Source organism: Lagopus muta, chromosome 1 (genome assembly GCF_023343835.1).
Source record: "Lagopus muta isolate bLagMut1 chromosome 1, bLagMut1 primary, whole genome shotgun sequence".
Lineage (NCBI taxonomy): Eukaryota > Metazoa > Chordata > Aves > Galliformes > Phasianidae > Lagopus > Lagopus muta.
In genome coordinates this window covers 141,599,995-141,621,957 of record NC_064433.1, presented here as the reverse complement: position 1 = coordinate 141,621,957, position 21,963 = coordinate 141,599,995, and the positions used below count along the sequence as shown (strand labels likewise).

General features: G+C 36.7%; 1 protein-coding gene across 3 annotated transcripts in view; it reads right to left on the bottom strand.

Annotated features, from left to right (window-relative positions):
- Positions 1-21,963, bottom strand: part of FGF14 (fibroblast growth factor 14) — a 390,756-nt gene that overhangs the window by 328,286 nt on the left and 40,507 nt on the right. The gene's annotated exons all lie outside the window — the stretch shown is intronic.

The window sequence follows — 21,963 nt, the reverse complement described above, 5'->3', positions numbered from 1 at the left end:
TATGGTCTGAGTATAAAAAATAAGGAATGACTAAATGAGAAAATGAGACAAAATAACTCTGCTGTAGCTAAGTCCTTTTAAAACATTAGATTTTCAGCATAAATACAGTGATGCTTGTAAGTTGTTATATCATCAAAATAGACCTGCAGCCAAGTATGAATTCTCCTATTTATTTGCAGTAAAACTGATCCACCACAGGAACGATCACTTCAATGGTGTTGCTGCCTGACCATATCCCATACAAAACAGCTTTCTATCTGACTCAACATGCCAAGTGCTATTCTGCAAACACAAATATCACAGAGTCTATATCCTTTGCACACATCTCTCCTCTCACCTAGTAATTAAACTAATGCTATGCCCGATGAGATATATGACAGCAGTCCTGGTGTTCACCAAGCTAGTCAGTACAATAGCAGCAGTCCTGTTCATGTTGCTGCATGTCAGGAAATCAAAAGGAAATGTCCACTGTATAAATTTAGATCAGCTCCAAGTGAATATGCATATAGCCTTCCATTCCTGGGATGCCTGACTCTGCACTGAGCAGACAGCTTGCATATGGATGCAGTCAATCTGATGCATTTTTGGTGTTGCCCATGCCCTGATCAACTAAATGGCACATACACAGTTACTGCTATCCTAGATAAAGCAGACTTATTCTGCAAAGGACTAGCATATGCTCTTGTATTTATGGAACCTGTGTATTTGCAGTTCTCTGAAGTGCTAAAATGGACCTTAATATGATTTAGGCTGTTTAAGGTTACAGTAGAACTCTTATGCTATTGTTTTTTTGGGGTTTTTTTGTTTGTTTGGTTTGGTTTGGTTTGGTTTTTTTTTTTTTTTTTTTTTTTTTTTGCCACAGATCTCATCCTTTCCATCCAGGGGAAGAAAAAAAAAAAAGGACTATGGACTTGGTTTATCTATTTTTTTCCTTCAGGGAAAAAATACAGTACCCATACAGTTCCCTGTGTGCAAGATGTTACTGCTGTTTTCATCTGCTTCAGAGCTGGTGAAGGTGCAAGGCAGAATCTCTTTTTAACGATTCAGTGCCAAAATATGCATTTTGTATTTTCAACTGCATTCATCTGCACAAGATATCAGACAGAGAAAACAAATGCAAACATGCTGATTTGCACACTGTATGTAGTGCACAGGAGCTTGTGGATTAATAGGAAGAAGCAATAAACTCTTTATTCCCTAAGTGCAAGTCTTCATTAAAAAAAAATTTGAAGAATAAATAATTAGAAATATGCAATATCTCTCTTGTTGTTACCCTTCATCAAAAAGCAGTTCTATTAAGATAAATAGAATCTACAGATTACATACAGGAAATACATACAGGAATACAGGATATAATCAACTTTTAAACTATGATGCATGGTTTTTTGTAAAGACATTGAGAGAGAAGGTAGCTGCCAGCAATGAAAACTAAAGTGCCTTTAACTTTTCAGTCAGAGAGTCTTGGATTTTGGAATAAATAAAAAAGTACAACTCAAGTAAATTGACTATCAGTGATCATGTCACTTGTATCTGAGCTATTGAAACCCTCCCAGTATTCAGTGCTAAAGTGCATGTCCCATGTTTAAAATTAAATATGCATGTCCTGCACACTTCATCAATCAAGGTGTACTTAATTGGATGAGATACACCCCACTGAGTGCTCCAAAACTAAATTTGAGAAGTATTATCAGTGAAAGCTAATATTCAGAATACAGACAAAATGACATTTGTTTCAGTGGACTTGTGCTCTCTTATGGAAGAAAGGTGCTTATTGATGATGAACTTCAAGTTAGTATAGTTAAAGATGATGTCTTTCAGGTTTTCTGATGACTGAATCATTTCCTGCCCTTTTCAAACACCTTCTATAGTGATTGGTGCGTGCCTTCCTTAGCACTTCAGTGTGACTACTTTTGAATCATCAGATTCAATTAGTGGCACTATGTTATCTAAACAGCAGTGTATAATCAGATAAAGAGGATAAGAGGGAGTACAAAATGGTTTTGCATGAAAAAGGATTAGATGCATTCATTACAAAATAGTTGCTAATGTATGGGAGTAGGACAAGTCTTAATATTTGTGGACTCTTAAAGCCATTTTGAGAAAGAGACATTTTAACACATAAAGTAATTATTTTTTTTTTAATATAAAGATTAAGAAGCACATTTATGCACATTTCCAGACTAAAAAAGAAAAACATAAACACCCTACATGCAGCCGAAGAATCATCAGACAAGAGAAGAAATACAAATCTAATTTTCTGAGGGTTTTAAAACAGAAGTGAGTATCATTTCAATAATGCTGCAATAATGCTGTAATTCCCTACTGAAATGCAGAGACTGACCTTGTGTTTCCAGGAGACATGAGAGATCCTCCCATCCTTGTAGCCACAGTAACAGTTCTGTTCTTGATGGGACCATCCTCTCCTACCAATGCCATTTGAATAAAGTAGGAATACTACAGATGTGAATAGTTAGACTTTTCTTACCTTTATACTCCTTCCAGTGATACTGATGCCCAAAATCACAGCATTTACTGCTTTCTTCTAAGCCAAACCCTCTTGGAGATATCTTAGCATACCTTTTTTTCTAAAGATTTAGAAAGTACTATTATTATTTACAGTACCTCAACACAACACCTGGCAGAGTACAATGCACGTATCACATTAGGTAACAGTCTACCTTACACCCATATCAGGAGTAAATCATATCACTTTACAATCATTTTATTAAACAATTCAATAATCTACTACTGGACAGATGGCCTAGATACAGTCTCCCATGACCATATAATTTACAAGGCAATCAGATGAGTGGTCAAGACTATTTCTTCTCTTTTAATCCAGCCCAGACAGCCCAAATAACAATGAATCAGTAAGTCCTTCAGACTTCCTATATATGCCCGTTATCTCAGAAGACAATAAATCATGTGGTAGCTATTCAAAAATCTATTTGATGAAAACATTGTGTTTTCAACCGTTTCAACAGTTGAGACTAATGTAACAAATCTTAGTTTTTCTGAAAAACTCCACTGTTCAAGTTCAACTCACTGTTCACTATAATCATAGGGTTATCTGAAGATCACAATAGCAGCAAAGGCCATTAAAATATTATCTGTTTGGTTTCTTTTTTTTCTGTAAGTGTTTTGGTATAAAGAACATGCAGTAGGAATACAAAAAAAATGGTTTAGGAATCAGACAAAAACTCCCACTAAGGATCAATTTTTCTGCTCTTTCTAATGTGTCCCCTCAGGACTTCATAAAATTAAGACTCTAAATTCCTTATCTCTCACCTTTCTTCCCTGCCACATACACATCACTCTTGCACACAAGCAGAGCTGTATAGCTCAGCAAGTCTCCATTGGTTACTCTCCAAGCTTGATCTTTAAAAAACTAATAGATGCTGCAGTATTCTACTTTTGGTTTGTCTGACATATACTTTTTGAGTCTGTTAAAAAATAATCTGACAGTAGTGTTCAACCATACAGTGCTGACACTTTGTGTTGAGACAGAACCTTTCACAGGAAGACCTAATATACTTTAGAGGAGGATGGGAATAACTCTTCAATTCTGTACCTGAGATAGCCAAGGTCTCAAGACAAAGTATGACTTGCTTAATACAAAACAAAGGAAGAGTAAAGGAAAATGCAGATAGTGGAGCAATCGCGGCCTGTATGTATTATGGCCACAGGATGGAGGTTGACATCTGAGAAAGGCCAGACACTACTTTGATTGTGTTGGGATTCTTCCAGCTACATATTTAAATTTATTTGCCATCCTAATCAAGCAGTTACTTTGTTTTCTTTGTTGCTTCTCTTCTTTGACTTTAGGTCAGCTTGTGACAGACTCTGTTCCCATGCAAGGGTATAAAAGCAGAAATCTTCATTCCCTCTATTTAACTTCTCCTGGGACCAGTGAAGAAAACAGGTGAGGCACATCCTCCCTAAGCCTCCTTGGAATTAATAAGAAACCTCTGGGCTCAGGTAAAAAAAAAAAAAAAAAAAAAAAAAAAGCCTTTTTTTCAACTCTGAAGTTGTGTTTGTTAAAACAAAAACACTAAAAAAATAATAATAATTGTCATTTAGCATATCTTCTTGTTTGTGGTTGTTTTGTTGTTAGCTTGTTGCTTTTTTTTTTTTTTCCTCTCTTGTTTTAAGCTTGTTTTCATTCTCAACTCCTTTTCTTTCTGATGTTTTTCTACCATCTTCTAAAAGGCTTCTAAACAGCAGTCTATTTAAATAGAAACTGGGCAGGCATAAGTGCTGTGTATATAAAAGACCTTCAGTGAGGCAGAGGTGAAGATTATACTTAATATTTTGCTGAGACAATAATGAGTCCCAGGCTAAAAAGCAACCAGAATTCTCTGTGAGCTCTATGTTTATTTTGGCTACCATCATTTCAGTCAAAGCTCCATCTTTGGGAAGCACCAACCCCTAGTGTAATGAGCAAAGAGCTCTTATTTGCTGTTACTCTCAGCTGTTAATAATTACAATTCTAAGTAAGTTCGCAATTAATCAGAGCAAAATGTTCAACACTTCCCTTCACAGTTTTCTAAATGAGAGTCTCTGAGCCTAAATAAACATAATATTTAGTTTCATTTTTATACAGAAAAGATGTATCATTTACTTTTAAAAATGTTCCTGGAGCTACTGTTCAAATAATTCACACCCGATCTTTATCTGGCAATTTCATTCATTTATAACAGCTAAACGTGTTGTGGGTTTTCTTTTTAATCTCTTTCACAGCATCTTGTTTTAGTTTTTTTTTAATAAATTGTCAGAGGTGGAATGTGGAGAGCTTTTAAACTGATTATATAACTCACAGAAAGATCCATTCCATTCTTAGTCATCAGCATCATTATTAAGCCAGCAGCTGCAATCCACACACCCTTTTCTGCTTTTATCATGAAAACAGAATGAAATTTATCAGTTATCAAATACAATGCCTTCTCTGTATGAATAAATTATTTTGTGGTTATAACTTACAAAATGTTCCCATCTCTATTCATACCAAATGCATCAAGTCATTTGGATGACAGTATACCACAAAAATTATCCGAACTGTCAGGAAGCTGGAATGACTTATCATAGAAAAATTATTCCAATTTTTAGCAACTCAAAACAGTAGCAAAGAAGAAGAAAAGATATCTCTTGAGAATATTGGTCATATCTACTTCAGAGTGAATCACCATTAAAAAAATATATATGTTTTTTGTTCTAAGGAATCAATGACTTACATTTTAATTACACTTGATAAGACAGTCATGATACCTTCTTTCAAACAAATCTTTCCTCAAAAAAATTGTATAAAATTTTGAAAGCATCAATAATTACAAATTAACACAGTTGAATTTACAATAACACAGGTACCTCCTTAGGTTTGCCACTCAGATAAAGCACCATGAAATCATACAAAGCCTGAATTATTAAGAGTTATGACTGCTTTAAATTTCCAGGGGGAGCATTTTGTCAGGATTAACTCCAACTGAAAGAACCCCCTGGAAGTGTGAGTCGTGTACATAGCTTGCTGATGGAGCTGGAAACTAAGATGTCATTAACATCTTTTTTTATGATTCTGCAGCTGGAACCTGGTCAAAACAGGTTTGATAAATATTTGTTTAAATATTAAAAAGAAAATCTTCTAAATCTATTTTTAAAAGTCTTTAAGTGTATGAACAGCTTTATTTTATGCAGATTTGAGTGACTGTAAAGTCACTTTGAGGTTTTGGTTTTTTACAGTAGACCAAAAATATTCTCAAAAAATATTTTTCATAAAATAAAAGTAAAGCTTCTTAAATCAGTAAAAGAAAGTTAAAAATAAACTTTTTTTTTTCTTTTTCCTGGAGACAGCAACTTCTCCCTCAACTGCAAAAACTTCAAGCAGTTTTCACTTGAGCTGAGTCAACACAGATTGAGCTGAAGCATCTGGTCCTATGAAAGCTGCCATGAGAGTTTGCAGAATGTTAAATCCTATTTCAGGAGCATCACGGTGACACTGTAATTATCACACTGCACTACTAAAGATGCTCAAGTTCCATTTCAAACACAAAGAGCTTCTGCTTCAGCATAGCACGTAGGAACTAAGCTGGTGACCTGGTTGGTCCAGTAATGAATCCTACATCATCTTTCTTGGATCTCCCCAAAGGAAGACAAAAGAAATCTTGAAAAAGGCAATTATGAAAGAACATTTTCAGATTTAAAAAGACTCCCTAATCCAACAGAAATTAAAGTTTGGGTCATTCCTCAAAGTACTGAGATAATGAATGTTCCACAATCCCAGGGGTTGGTCCTCAGCATGTATGCAATTCAGTGGCCATAGTGGAGGCATCAGCCTAGTTACTGGTTTGCTGTTGTTGTTTTGTTTTTATTTTTCCATTTTCCCCAATCTATGTTTGAATATTTTGTAGTCTATATAAATTTTCAGTCATGCTGTTAACCTTAACTCTTTGTCAGCAACCATTGATTTTGTTGAGGTATAGAGGTATTTGTAATACATATTTAAACTGTTTTTCCTTATGTATTTTTGCTTATTCCATTTGGGCATGATGAAAAATATTTTAGCTCTGTATATTGCAGAAATTATTATAAAGATCGTTGATTTGCCATGTACACCTCATTTTTCCTTTAACATTTTTCTTAAGTGATACTCTCCTAAGTAATCATGCAATTAACTTAAAGCATTTCTCTGCATCAGCCTTAACCTGTCTCTTTTGATCAGACATTCTCCAAACTAAAAACAAGACAGCTGAAAATCCTTCCTTGATGATCACAGAAAACGTACAAAATCATGCCTTGTACATGCCATGTACAAAATGACAGACAAAACTATAATGGGTCTGGTTGACCTGTGTATTAGCAGGGAGAAGGTAAAAGTGAAGCACTATTTGGACTTCTGTTACTCTAGTACATGTTTTATCCATGAGCTAATAGGAACACATTGCTATGATAGTGGAAAAGTAAGACAGGAAACTCCCTTGATTTCCTATTACTTATGAAGCCTTTGTGTAAAAGAACAAAAAAAAAAAAATCATTTTCTTCATATATTTGCATTTGTCTGCTAACATACAAAAGAATGTCAAATGCTGAATCAGGTTGCTCAGAGAGATTGTGGCCGTCCTTGGAAATGTTCAGTGCGCCATCCTGAATAATTTGATTGAGCCCACAATGAGCAAGATTTGGACCAGATGAACTCGAGAGGTCCCTTTGAACCTAAATTTCTCCATGGCTTTCTTTCCTTGTTAAATGTGTTATTTTGGATATATTGAAAGGCAAGATTTTGGCAAAAACAAATAAACAAAGCAACCTCAAACTTTTTCCAATAAGGAAGCAGTTGTCAATGATCTATAGATAGCATCTATTGAACAGAGTCCCTCAGGTCAAAGGCACAAGACCTGTATGCTATCTAATGCCAATATGAGAATAAAATATTGAAATACATGTTTCTTTTCTTAATTGAACCTACCTCTTTCTCGAGGGAAAAGGGGAGATGTCAAGCCATGTCTCGAAAGACTACTTTTTGTTTTTAGATTTTGAGACTTCCAACCTTTGTTAAATTTCAGGATAATGTCTTCTTAGCTGTAAGAAAACAGCTTATTTTGAGTTTTCCATTGGAAGTGTCTAACTATCTGATAATCTTCGATCTTAAATCAGCTTAATATTGTTTGAACTTGCAGAAGTATTTGCTCTAAGTACAGAGAGAGAAAAAATAGTTGTGTGGAACTTCTTACAGGTTGAAAGAAAATATCACTTGAAAGAAGGAAGCCTTCTCTGGAAATGAGAAAGGAGAATAAATTCATTGGTTTTTTTTGTTTGTTTGTTTCTTTGTTTTTTGCTTTTTTTAACACCTAAGACTAAATAAGGCTAACTCTAAAGTATGAAGTTAATATTCAAATCTAAAATAACAATTTAGAAATTTAAAATCAAAGGAATGAAGGTTTCTAATAAAATGAATGGATTGTAACGTGACCATGCCTCTTTTGATGTTCATCAATGAGAGTCAAGCAAAGTTTGCACAAGGTTTTTCAAAATTAGTGTACATGCATAAGAAAATGAAGTTAGTATGAGTTGTTACTAATCCCTTCCATGGAAGGGCTACATCCCTGTCAAATATTATCATTATGGAGCTTCAACAAACTGGAGCAAGGAGGCTTTTAATGATTTTTAATGAAAATACCAGCCCTTAAATCTGTACATATAGCAAGGACTGATTTTGTCCTCTGTTTCTCGTCAGAACATTAGTGGGAAGAAATTACAGTACTGTGCAGATGCTTCCTCCCTGCCAAAATGAAGTCATTTAGGGGAGAAAAAAATAGAAGTTGCCTACTAAAGTGTTTGTTTCGTTCTAGCAGTTGGGTAGAAGTAGGGGAAAAAATTATATAACAGAATCCACACACACACACACACAAAAAAAAAAAAAATACAGACATAGCCTCCCATCTGATGCTCTGATGAATCAAAAACCTCAAATAAATAAACACAAAAATAAATAAGTAAATAAATAAAACACAATGCCTTTGCACACTCTTCTTTTTTACTATGAGTTCAATGTTTTGTTTCCAATCAGATGTGATAAGACAGTCAAAATTAATTTTAATCGAGAACTTCCTGGCAATAGGTATTGCAGTCTTAAGTGACAGGTTTACTTACCCACCTGACAAACATCAAAAGAACCTAGTTTTGTTGATTTTCCCTAGAAATGGCTGCAACAAAATGGTTATCTGACATGTCTTTTATCAGTTTGCTATGCTATGAAATCTAAAAGATCCCTCATTTAAATAATGATATTTTCTAAGGGGTAAGGTCAGAAGAAACGTGATCAATTTACAAAGAGGAAGAAATTACTTTAAATACCCTGTAGACTGTATAATGTATCAAACAAGAAAAAAAGCAACAAATGTGCTTAATAAAGTATGCTTCTTTCAGGCAAAGCAAAACAAAAGCACCACTCTGACTTCTAGACTTCTTTTTCAATTATGACTGCTGTGAGAAACATCACCTCAAAATATGGAATTTTGTCAGCGCTTCGAGTAAAATATGAAAATGCATTAGAATGACTTTTAAAAGTGCCTCGTAACTTCTTAACTTAATATCAATTTGAGACAAAAATTTCCATTTAAATAAAACAAATTGTATTTTTTCTACAGTTTTTGTATGAAATGTCCAAAAAGAATTCTGCACTCTCAGCATACTGGATAAACACCAGGGTTAGTAATGTCCAAGGAGAATGGAGACAACAGAAAGGGAGGCAAAGTATGAGTAGAATATCTAACAGGGAAATGCCTATGGTACGAACATCAACTCCTTACTTTAGATAACTTGAGAACTGTGGCAGAACATGAATTTCTTTATGTGCTTTGTTAAATGCCCTACAAAAAAAAAAACAAACAAAAAAAAAACAAACAAAAAAAAAACCAGGAGAGGTCACTCACAGTACTATCTATAAGGATAGGATGCAAATACCTTGCCAAGTATGGATATATGGATAAAGATAAAACTATCCCTTGTATGCACCCCAAGCAATGATAATTCAAGAATTTAGATTTAGAAAAAACAGCAAAAATATATGGTTTAAAGTTTGACTTGTTTTCCAGAAAGATAAGATATAAATATATAAGAAAACAGAGAATGCCCTGAATAATTTATTCCAACAATTAACCACTTTCACCATTAAAAAAAATGATGCCAAGTGACATGACTTTGGTTTCAGCCAACAGTCTTCCAGTCCATCTTTTCCTTCCCTTGCCTCCCCTGTAAATTTGTTCTGGTAGACAGATTTTCTCAGCAAGCCAAGCTGCACTATCACTCTGCATAGAACATGTAAGTCTCCAGTTTAAAATCTTTCTTTTTGTTTGTTTTAAGTCAACAGTGGCTTCTACATTCAGTTTTGAAATTTTATGATTAAAAAAAAAAAACAGGTCCTAAAATCCTCAAAGCTAGAATGACGTAGTACTAAACCGACAGCTTTATGAATCTGAATTTTACCTATGCAGTTTTCTTTCAGTCTATTTTATAATCCTTCCAAAATGAAACAAGGTTTGTTTGATAACACTTATTTTACATAAATTCATGTTGACCAGCATTAATGAACTTCCTATCCTTTAGAAGTTTAATAATTACATCCTTTTCTAATGGTGGAACAATATCAATCTGTGATAATTCTCTCAAATTGCAATATCTTCCTGATATTTATTAAAGATTAACATTGAGAAGGTAGATACCTTCCCAATCGACTACATACAAGTAATTCTGATTTAAAACTGCTTACCCTGGCAGACTTTGTTTAACGTACTAGTTGTTTATAAACCAAGATCAGAACGAATAATTTATTAAGAAACTGTATGATTTTCAATAGGAACAAGATGGGTCCTGCATTTGGTCACAGCAACCCTAGGCAACTCTACAGGCTTGGGAGGAGTGGCTGGAAAGCAACCTGATGGAAAGAGACCTTGGTGTACTGATGGAAAGTCAGCTGAATATCAGCCAGCAGTGTGCCCAGGTGGCCAAGAAGGCCAATGGCATCCTACCTTGTATCACGAATGGTGTGGTGAGCAGGACAAGGGAAGAAATCCTGCCCCTGTTAGGAGTACTGTGTTCAGTTTTGGGCACCTCAGTACAGAAGGAATACCGAGGTGCTGGAACAGGTCCAAAGAAGGGCAACAAGCCTTGTGAAGGTCTTGGAGAATATGCCCCACAGGGACAGACTGAAGGAACTGGGGCTGTTCGGTCTGAGGAAAAGGCTGAGGGGAGATTTATTGTTCTCTTCCAATATCTGAAAGGTGCTTACAGCAAGAGCAGGGTTGGTCTCTTCTCACTGGTGACAGGATGAGGGGAAATGGCCTCAAGTTGCACCAGGGTAAGTTTAGGTTGGATATCACGAGAAACTTCTTTACAGAAAGGGTTGTTAAGCACTGGAACAGGCTCTCCAACGAGGTGATTGAGTCACCATCCCTGGATGTGTTTAAAATCCATTTGGATGTGGTGCTCAGAGACATGATTTAGAGGAGGGTTGTTAGAGTTTGGGAAGTATGGTTAGGTTGTGGTTGGACTTGATGATCTTGAAGGTCTTTTTCAACCTGAGTAATTCTATGATTTTCATGTAATAGGAACATATAACCCTATTTCTTATTATTATTTTTATTTTATTTTTCCTATTTTTTATTACATTGAAAAAAGATATTTATTGAGTAGTTTTGTTTTCTGTGAATCATAGTTACAATGTAATCATTTCCGTTCTGTACTGGACTGACACTGTTTCCAACATTTCTTTTGTACTTATAAGATAGGGAAAAAAAAAAAGTCTTCTATCACAGTTAGTTCAGTCATAGATTTTCCCCCTGACAACTCTGACCTTCCTAACAAAAATCTAGTAGTTCATAACCTCTCATATCCCCTTTATTTTTTTTCCCATCATTTCATTTTTTGATTTATTATTTCTAACTGCTGCCTTCCCTACACCGATAGTTCAAGAAATGCTACTAGCCAGAACTTTGCCCCGAGGTGCCACTTATTCCTTTCTGTACTTTCAGAAATATTTACTTGCTCTCACAGGTTTCTTAGCTTTGAGTATTTAACTCTTTTGAGGCACAAAATAAGTTATCATTGAGATTTTCTCGTTTTACTTGTAATGAACGTAATTATAATGTGATTGCTAGTCCCTGGTCCCCAGATAGTCAGTATACTTTGAGGTGTTGGCTAATTGATTCATCATTCCAATGAAAAATTTGTTCTGGAAGCAACATACTGCAGCTCAGATAAAGCTTCTTGCCTTTTACCAAAACTCTTTTATTATCAGATGTGGGAAACATCCCAAGTGGGGGGACATCATCCAAAATCAGCATCTCTTTCCTCACATTACACACAACTCTGTATCTGGGTAAGATGAGAATTCCTAATATGCACTGAAAGCATGACAGCAAAGCATCTGAAGTAAATTCTGAGAAATAGCACACTGTGATACAGCGGGGGTTTTATTCATGTAATTGAAGCACCTGTAATAAAAAAAAGATAGATGCCAGCATGCAGTGGGAGAATCTGAGAAACAAAAGTAAGTGATTTAATCTGCCTGGTAATGATATAAGGTCACAGAAGCATAGAAAACAACTACAAATGCAGCTAGGTGTGAATTCTGTCCCAAAAGCACACGGGAAAGACAGTTTTTGTAGAGGGCAGAATGAGCATAATATATGAAAAATAGGATAAGGAATAAATAAAGATATATCTACAACTATATATGATTGAACAATAATCTTGTATTATAAACATATAACATAGTACATCTACTTCAAAAGCCATTTGATCAAGAGAAGGAAATCACTTGCAAAAACTTAAGAAATACAAAAGAGAACCAAATGTCAAGTGATTATGGAGATTTCAGCTAGATATGCAGAATATATCACATGTTTAACCCTTAAGTCTATGCCTCCTCAGAAAAGCTTGTTTTACAATGTGTGGGACTAAAAGATACACTCAGCTTCCTCTTTTTTATCATATTGGAATCAGTGCACAAACTAAGTACAAATGAGCTGCTCATTAACAATACAGTTAAGTCTAATTTCATCTAGGGAGAGATCATACCATAAAATAATGTGAGACTAATTTTCAGAGATGGATATTTAAATAAATATATGGAGAAACTTATAAAAATGATACAAAAGTAAAGAGTGAGTACAGTAAAATTTTTAACCAAAGCATGAAGAAAACTCATGAGATATTAACTGTTTTAATAGCTCATGAAACTCTGCTTCTCAAGGTCTTAGACTCCAGGTTAAAATTTAATTACATGTCAGAGAAAGTGATCCACAGAGGCAGGCATTGAACTTATAAAGCAGTCCTTAGGACAATGGAAGAATGTGGCCTTTTAAAATTCAGCTGATCCTCTGTAGCACAGCCATGTGAGGCAGTCATTCACAGGGGCTTGCACACTGACTAAAATAGTTTGGCAAGTTATTGCTACTCAGACTTAATTACTTAAAGAGGATCTCTTGAGAAATAGTCACTTCACACAGTGAAATCTCATGAAATGGCCTACTGGATCATTACAGAACATTTTTCTCTGAGTGTTTTCTGATTGGATTGGATGGAAACTACTTCCTTTGCTAGTGACCTTTCTTCTCTTTGTCTCCCAGTGCTGTCTTCTTTGGTGAGGAAACAATCTGACTTTGAAAATGAGATAGGTAAACATTGACTACTCTTCATGCAATAACTGCAGATGTATTAGAACCTGGATATCAGGATAAAAAACTCTTCTTGACCAAGTCTTGGTCACAATGTCCTGTGCTAAGCAACCTAGGCATTTTGCATTAAATAGGAAGCTGGTGAATCCAGAGAGCAATGCACCCAGCACAAACAAACTGTCTAAAAAGGTCAGATGAAATAATTTCTGAAATTGCCTTTATCATCTAAAAAATGAAATTAGGATTACCAAATCAGATTTAGAGATTTAATGCTGAGGCATATGCAGCAAAACAAGAACAAAGCCTCCTTCTCATCTTCATATGTCTATCCAGAATACTAGAAAATATATTTATCTAGTATATATAGAGGTCCCTTCCAGCCGCTACAATTCTATGATTCACATTCTTCATTCCCTTCACCTTCTAAAGGGTGCTTGTCATTCTGGTACAAATCAGTTGCCATAAGATTGGTCCAAGCTAAGCAAGGAAGTGGAAAGGGAAAACACTGCAAATGCATCTGCTTATCCTTCAGTGCTCTCTGCTGAATGACCCGCTCCCACAAAAGCCACATAGTCATCCCTATTTCCTCACTGTGGAATACAAGAGACTTCTTGCTAAGCTCTCAAGGCAAGATATCTGATTCATCACGCCTAAGAAATTTAATTCTGATCAATTCTTCCCCCTTCTTCTTCACCTACAAATTCTGCTGCAAGAAATTACAGAAATATGCTAGTTCAAAAAGGTGAAAATGGTATAAAGAGCTCATATGATTATAATGAAATTATGTATAATTGCTAAAAGTCTAGTAGAAACTGTGTAATGTATCTCTCAAAAAGAGAACTAGAGCTTTTTGAATTCCCACATAATTTACATTAAAAAAATCACATAATAGCAGCTGCTATACAAATAGATTTTTGTGTAAGATTACTTAGCATCATTACTACTATATAAAAATATTTGAATATAAAATTATTATTAATTTTCAAATGAGTTAATTTGCTGTCAACACATTTAAATTTAGGGACATTTCAAAAGTTACTTCAACTAAGACAACTAAATCTCTATTATGCATTAGCTGCATGTGGTACAATATTCCTGAGCCATATATATCTTTGTGCGTTTGTGACATCACCTGTAATATAAGCAAGCCAATAAAAATGCCCATGATTTTCTGCTCTATTGACTCTAGAAAATGGGAAGTCAGAAAGAAAATTGTCAAGGAATCACTCTACTCTTACAGCTTCAAGGAAAAAATCTTGTATTGCTTATAGAACAAAACTTTTGATAGCTTCCAGTGAACATTATGAATTACATCCTTCGAGTACTGAAACCGTTAAGTCTGCGTAATGCTGGATCAATCTCTCTATCTTATTACAAATGCTAGAATGCTAGAAAATGTCCATAACTGCAATTTTAATTTCACTGCCTACATCTCCGAAAATTAAAAAATAATGAGAAACTGTGATGGTCAAGTTAAATGTCTACTTCTTAGTTCATGAATTATTATAAAGTTGAATAGCTGAATCCAATTTCTAAGTATTCCTGTTTAAATTAACAGAAGTAAAAGTATAGTCTAAGAATTCCATGAAACTTGAGAATTTTATAGCCAGATAAAATAGCATTGGTCTCTATTGGATCTTAGTATGAAATTTCAATCCCATGAACAGAAGAAAGTATAGGGTTGAGAGGGAAAACTATCTTTAAAAGGGATGAAAGTATTTCTTTAACTTTCTTCTTTTGTTTAAAATAAATAAATAAATAAAGTGCTAAAATTATAAAACATTTATATTAAACAAACAGTGACATCACAATGCATTAAGTCATTTCTTGGCTCTGAATTTCTTTTCAGATTGACAGCCTTGTGGGTTTTTTGTTTTGTTTTTTTTTGAAAAATAAAACAAAACCATCTTCACCATGATTGTTATACCAAATTATTCAAAATTCAGTTTTAGCAGAAAGAGCTTCATGAACTTTTGTACTGACAGAGGCTGCATTACTTCAAGAGCATCAGAAATGATTTGAGCTTTCTGGAAAACATTTTCCTATGGATAGTTGCCTTTTCTATCATTTCTGTGTTGCTCACATTGCCAGAGTTGTCCCTCTTTCAGAGATACCTGGTACAGTCACTGCATTTAACAAGGTGCAGCTTCCTTTTGAAATCTGTGAAGTACACAATACAGTGAACAGTAAATCTACCAAAAGAGAACCTGTCTGGAATTAACTATTCCTAGTAGACTTACTCGTATTTGACAAGATGAGAATAGCATACAATGAAATAAGCCGGAGTCATAGATAGCAGTGTGCCTGCTTTGGAATAACAGGAGATCTCTTCTCCTAAGCAACTTCTATTAAACACATCTGTACGTTTGTGCACTATGTGCAGTCGCTCACTGCTGTCAGATACTGGAAAATACTCTCAAAGTAATTTTAATTTTGCAAATAACAAACTGTTGAGAAGCTTAAGCTCTGAAGAGACTACTAATGAAACTCCATATTAGAAGTCCTGCTTTGTGGCTATCTGACATCGTAATTTAATCTTGCAAATATTCATCAGGCCTGAAAATTGCTAGATAGAGAACAGCAATAATATTCCCTAAAAACCTGAAGAACATTTAAACTTAATTAGGCGCTACAAATAAATTACTTATATTTGCAATGCTAATCAGATGACCACAATACTAAATCTTGCAATTACCAAGAAGCAAACATTATATACAAGGCAGCTTGCCGTTACCCATTCAAAGCTACCAGATGTCAATCTTTCTGAGAAGTCAGCCATTACTTATATTTAATCAAGGTTAATAACAATTTGTATTGTGGCCAGCATTGCAGCCGAACTCTGCTGCCAATTCCTTCTGTAAGTTTTTTATCCCAAGTTACAGTTGCCAGGTTTTCCAACTGGTGACTTCAGCAGCATGAGGATTCTGCAGCATATCCTGTGTGTGGTCTTCTTTCTGACTAGCTACATCTCCTGAAGAGATTTAGGCTCTTTTCTTTTTTTTTTTTTTTTTTTTTTTCAGTGTTTTTGCAGTGTAACCTTTCTTCAATAGGAGAGGAAGGTTCTGGAGTTCAGAAAAACCTGACCAAGATCTCTGGTTTCAAAGCTTTATTCATATGGAATTGCTAGGGAGTGAGAAAAGCAGCTAACCATTAAAATCTCAAAAGTCAGACTACTGTCAGGCTAGTTTTAGTTTATTACAGAATCACGGGGGTTGCAAGGAACTTCAAGAGATCATGGAGTCCAACTCCACTGCTGAAGCAGGTAGCCTATAGTAGGTTGTACAGGTACAAAATCTAAAGGTGATATGCCTAGTACTTGTGCTTACTGCTCTGCTGTTATCAGTCTCTACAAAATTGTGCTATAAACCCACAATCTGACCTGAGAATACATAGGACTACCAAAAGAAAGCATTGTCCTCAGGATGGGTGTCTTTGATGTTCTTCCCCTTCCACACAGGATGAAGGTGGAATACAGGTGTTTTCCCCGCCACCACTAGCTCATTCATAAATATAACTGAATTTGGTATCAATTTGCAAGATGTTTTACCAATTCACCCTAAAAGAAAGTATAGGCTTAATTTTGTACACGAATAAATTATTTTAGAAATTTTAGAAAGTAGATAAACTTAGTAAAAAAATAACTGACATTCACCATCAAAAGACAAAAAAAACTCACAGTAGAAAAGGTCATCTGGTCAGTTCAGCTTTTTTATTTCTGTCACTCAGTATACAAGTCTGCACATATGTCACTTCAACACTGTCTGGCGAGACACTTGATTGACTTGATCTTTTTTGATATTAATAGTTTTAGAGCATACAGTCCTAATTTAAAGAAAACAGTGTATGATCAGGTCTCAAGGATATACTCTAAAGCATAAGTCCATACAGAAGAAAAGGTCACATTCTTACGAAAAACAATGACTAGACACACTTTGCCTAATATTTAACTTTCCCATGATAAACACATTAATTATTCTACTGCTAATCACCTTACCCTCTCCTTTAAAACATTGGCTTCCAAAGGGGAAGTCTTGATGCCATCAGGCCCCTAGCCCCAGAGCATGGCAGGTAGGAAAGGTAGCACTCCTCACAGGCAGCCCCCAGTAGGCATCCCAACCTACTCCTTCCCTTCCCTCCTGCTGCTGCCCCAGTGTCAGACTGACCACAGCCCAGGGGCATAAAGCAAAGGGCTGTCCTACCTGCCCCATGGGGACCCACCTACAGAACTGTTTTGTGGAGTATTGTAAGATAAGATGAACTGAGTTCTCTCAGAAGGATCAGATTCCACTGCATCATGTTAAGATGTCTGTGTGTGTCTTTCTGTATGTTGACAGTTCCACAAATATTTTTTCTTGGAGAAGGAGTCATTTTTAAGAGACTCCTACTCTCTCTTCTGGTCCCTGTGCATCTGCCATAGTTCTCAGATGCATAATTTTCTGGAAAGATATTTATATCTCAAATTATTTCCCAGACTTAGCATGCAGAACTCATCTGCAGACCACTTGTAAAATCACAGAGCTGGAGAGCTGAGGTGGGAATGTGGGGATGAGCACCCAAAACTTGAGATTTCCTCAGCAGCCTTCATATGTGCAAATACATCCCGAGAACACACAAGTGTGCCATCTTCAGACTAAGTGTTTTTTTTTACTTGTACTGTAAGAAAAGAATTAATAAGAAATGAGATCAACCCTACCAGTGACACACTGCTCATTGCTTCATCTTCTCACCTTCCAGTAACACCATTAGATCCACACACAGCTGCTGTGTAAAAATAAGGGTGGCTATGTCTATACAATACAAAAAATAAAGGTTAGAACAAAGAGAGAGAGTGCAGAAAGGATGAAAAGAAAAAGTGAAAAATCCAACCTATGGAAACATTAAAAAAAAAAAAAAAAAAATTGAAGCCAAAAATGTGGTCCCATTTCAAATCTGTTTTCTTTCTAACATACCACAATGGACTTCTTCATGAAAATAAGTACAGCGTGCACAGCTACAAAGGTATATTTTGGTATGAAACAAAAAGGAAGGTGGTTGTCTTCAGTGTTCTTTTCTCCATGAGTTGCAGTTCCTGTATTTGTTGCTTTGCCTTTTTAAATTAATAAATTGATCTTTTCTCCACATGACACACACAGCTATGTGGTGAACTTTCTCAGCATTTCTATGTAATGCTGAGTAGAAAATGAAGAGGAGGTGCCACGAGAGCCATGCTGTATTACACAGAGAATGTCTCTAGAACAGTGGAAATGGAGAGTAGGCAGTGATCTGTTTTAATCACCCACTCTTGCCCTGTTCCCAGCTCACACAGCACTGGCACTCTGCACCCAGGGAGGTGGATGAGTTCATCTGCATGACTGTAGCAAAAAAAAAAAAAAAAAAAAAAAAAAAAAAAAAGCACTGGTGTTTGGCATGACAAGATTAAAATCATCATTTGTGATTCATTTGCCAGTAAATTTTTACTCATCCCTGGGCCGCTCATTTAAGGACCTCTGATGTTCACTGTCAGTTTTCCAGGTCAACAATATTTTCATTAACACTTCTACCAACAGTGTATTTCCATCAGCTAACATGCAACAAGCACATTTGGTCCATCCTGATTTAGCAGAGGATGGGAAAGACCTGGATCCTCCCTGTCCTCCAGCCCAGCTCTATTCGTTCAGCTAACAGCAGTACCTGTGGCCCTGAACACACTGCACTGATGATTTTGTTGCCTTGTGCAGCAAGCATATAATTACGAAGCCTGACAGATATCAAGATGCACACCCTGCCTAGCACATATATATCACAGATGTAGACAGATCGTCTAGGGAATCTATAACTCCACAACTGCTCTGCTATATCAGGCAGAGTGCCAGGCAAAGGCTTTCAAAATATCCCTCACCTTGCAGTGCAGGCATCTCTGAGCTAAGCAACCAGTGACCAGCGATGCCCTCTGCACGCTCTGCTGACAGACTTCCCCCTTCAGTTCACTGCCACACATCCTCACAGCATTTCAGACCTATGAAAGTGAATATGCTTGTGGATAGAGAAGCACTATTCTACCGTATATCATAAATTACGGACGAGAAAAGATGAAATGTATAGTTTGCTTTGCATACATTCATGTGCCATATGCAGGCTTGATAAAGCACGGCTTTGTGATTACACAATACCAGATGCTAAACTGATAAAACAAGGAAAACATTCAAGGATTCCTCATTTTTAACTCATCCAAAGAGTGGGAAAAACAACATAATTTGACATAATTTTTCCATCTGAGTGACACTTCATTTTGTTTATCTATATGAAAAACAAAAGGCTAAGTTAATAGTGCCTATTACAGCAACCAGCCTTTTCTCCAAGACCTGTCTGCTTTGAGCCCTGAAGTTCTTTCACCATTCAGACAAGTGTTAGAGGAGAAATAGCACATCGCCCCCCTCAAGCCTATCAGTCTTCCTTCTTTTCATTCCCCCAGCAGAAGGCATGTAGAAAATCTGGCCTCATTTGCAAATACTGTAAGGAATATCCACAATGCTGCTTCCAGAGGACGCATTCTCAGTTCCAGAGCAGCAAATGCAGTAGAGCTGTGGCTATGTATTGGACGGCAATACACTAGAAAAAATTTTAGTTGGGAAGCAGTGTTTCTTTTGTGAAAAGCATTGGCCTTTTCTGTCCCAAAGAGTAGGACAGACAGCACCTGTCACTACGTATGCACATTCTGCCCCTTTCTTCATGCGTGGTATCGTGGCCTTGATAATTAACAAGAAATCTGTCTTGGGGCTTAGGAAATGAGTCTTCCACATGAACACCAATAAGCTGGCCTCCATTAGGGGCAAGAGCGTGAGAGACAAGCAGTCATGGACAGGAGAACCAGCTCCCCATCTTCTACTGCAGAGCAGCACAGTTAAGACAGTGCTCTCTACAGCATCTTATATGAAAAGTCAAGCCCTAAAGCATAACATTCCTCATATTTGGGCTAGTTCCCTATTTTCATGTTTGAACAAACCTAAAAAAGGAAATTTCCACTGTTGCACTTAGTTTACTGCTTAAAATGCTTTATTTACTAATTTCTACTTTTAAAAAATAAGATATAATAAATTAAAGTCTTTGAAACTACAGCCTCTTCCCACCAGAAATTAATTACATCTTGTCCTTCCCCCAAGCACCATGTTGATATGCTAGATAGCCTATAATGTCCTCAGCAGCAGCAAACCAAGGTCAGTCATCAGCAATCACATTAAGCAGACCTACTGTTTGTTGCAGGCTACCTTGTCTTTACTTTCAACATACTCTGGCAGTTCTCACCACTCAGACTCATCTGATATTTCAAAAGTTCTGTACCCACACCTTCTTCTGTGAACTTGGCACAGCCCTTTGATCTGCTACAGCACCGGGAACCTACATAACTACCATTTGCAAGAAGGAGCTCAGAAAAGCCAAGAAAAATATTTTTTAGTTTAACTAGTAGTTTCCAAGAACTCTGGACCAACAGATTGCTGCCAAATCTTGATATTTCTCATGAACTGCTAAATACTTTGCCAGTAAGCAACATGTCTACTACCACTTAAGGGACAAATTGTATTGCAGGCAGAAGAGAAATAAAAGTTTTCACCGAATGAGTTCCAGACTGAAATGAATTATTCCACAAGACTTATTTGAGAAGAGTATTACTTATAATACTAATTAAAGAACATGACAAACAAATCAAAGTTAGTACAGTCACTGTGGGAAGGAAAGGCATAAGTAAATCATAGAATCACAAGGTTGGAAATGACCTACAAGATCATCTAGTTCAACCATCTCCTCATCACCATTGCCACCACAAGCACTAAACCACATCTTGCAGCTCCTCATCCAGACACCTCTTGAGCACTGCCAGGGATGGCGACTCCACCACCTCCTTGGGCAGCCATTCCAGTGCCTGACCACTCTCTGAGAGAAAAAGTTCTTCCTTATGTCTAATCTAAACCTCCTCTTATACAACCTGTGGCCATTACTCCTTGTCCAGCTCGTTGCCTGGGAGAAGAGGCCAAATCCCTCTCCACCACAGCCTCCCTTCAGGAAGTTGTAGAGTGCAATGAGGTCTCCCCTGAGCCTCCTCTTCTCCAGACTGAACAATCCCAGCTCCCTCAGCCGCTCCTCATAAGACTTGTGCTCCAGACCCCTCACCAGTTTTCTTGCCCTTCTCTGGACACGCTCCAGGACCTTTCCTGTAGTGAGGAGCCCAAAACTGAACACAGTACTCGAGGTGCAGCCTCACCAGTGCTGAGTAGAGGGGGATGATCACCTCCCTGCTCCTGATGGCCATACCATTTCTAATGCAGGCCAGGATGCCGTTGGCTCTTGGCCACCTGGGCACACTGTCGGCTTGTGTTCAGACGAGCATCAACCAACACCCCCAGGTCCTTCTCTTCTTCACACTCATCCAGCCACTCATCCCCAAGCCTGTAGCGCTGCATGGGGTTGTTGTGCCCAAAGTGCAGAACCCAGCACTTGGCCTTGCTGAACCTCATCCCATTCACCTCAGCCCAGTGGTCCAGCCTGTCTAAATCCCTCTGAAAGTCCACCCTACCCTCAGGAAGATCAACACCACCTCCCAGCTTGGTGTCATCTGCAAATAGAAGATGGAACCAGCATCTGATTCTAACAGGCAGGAGCAGTTAAGAGTTACTAAGCACACAGCTAATTACTGGGTGTGTAATAAATTAACCACCAAATTTAATTAGCTTATTGAAGAGTCTTAAAGCTGCTCTTAAGTAGGATGAAAGATATGAATAAACACTAACTGCCTATGGTTAAATAAATCATAACCTTCTTTGGT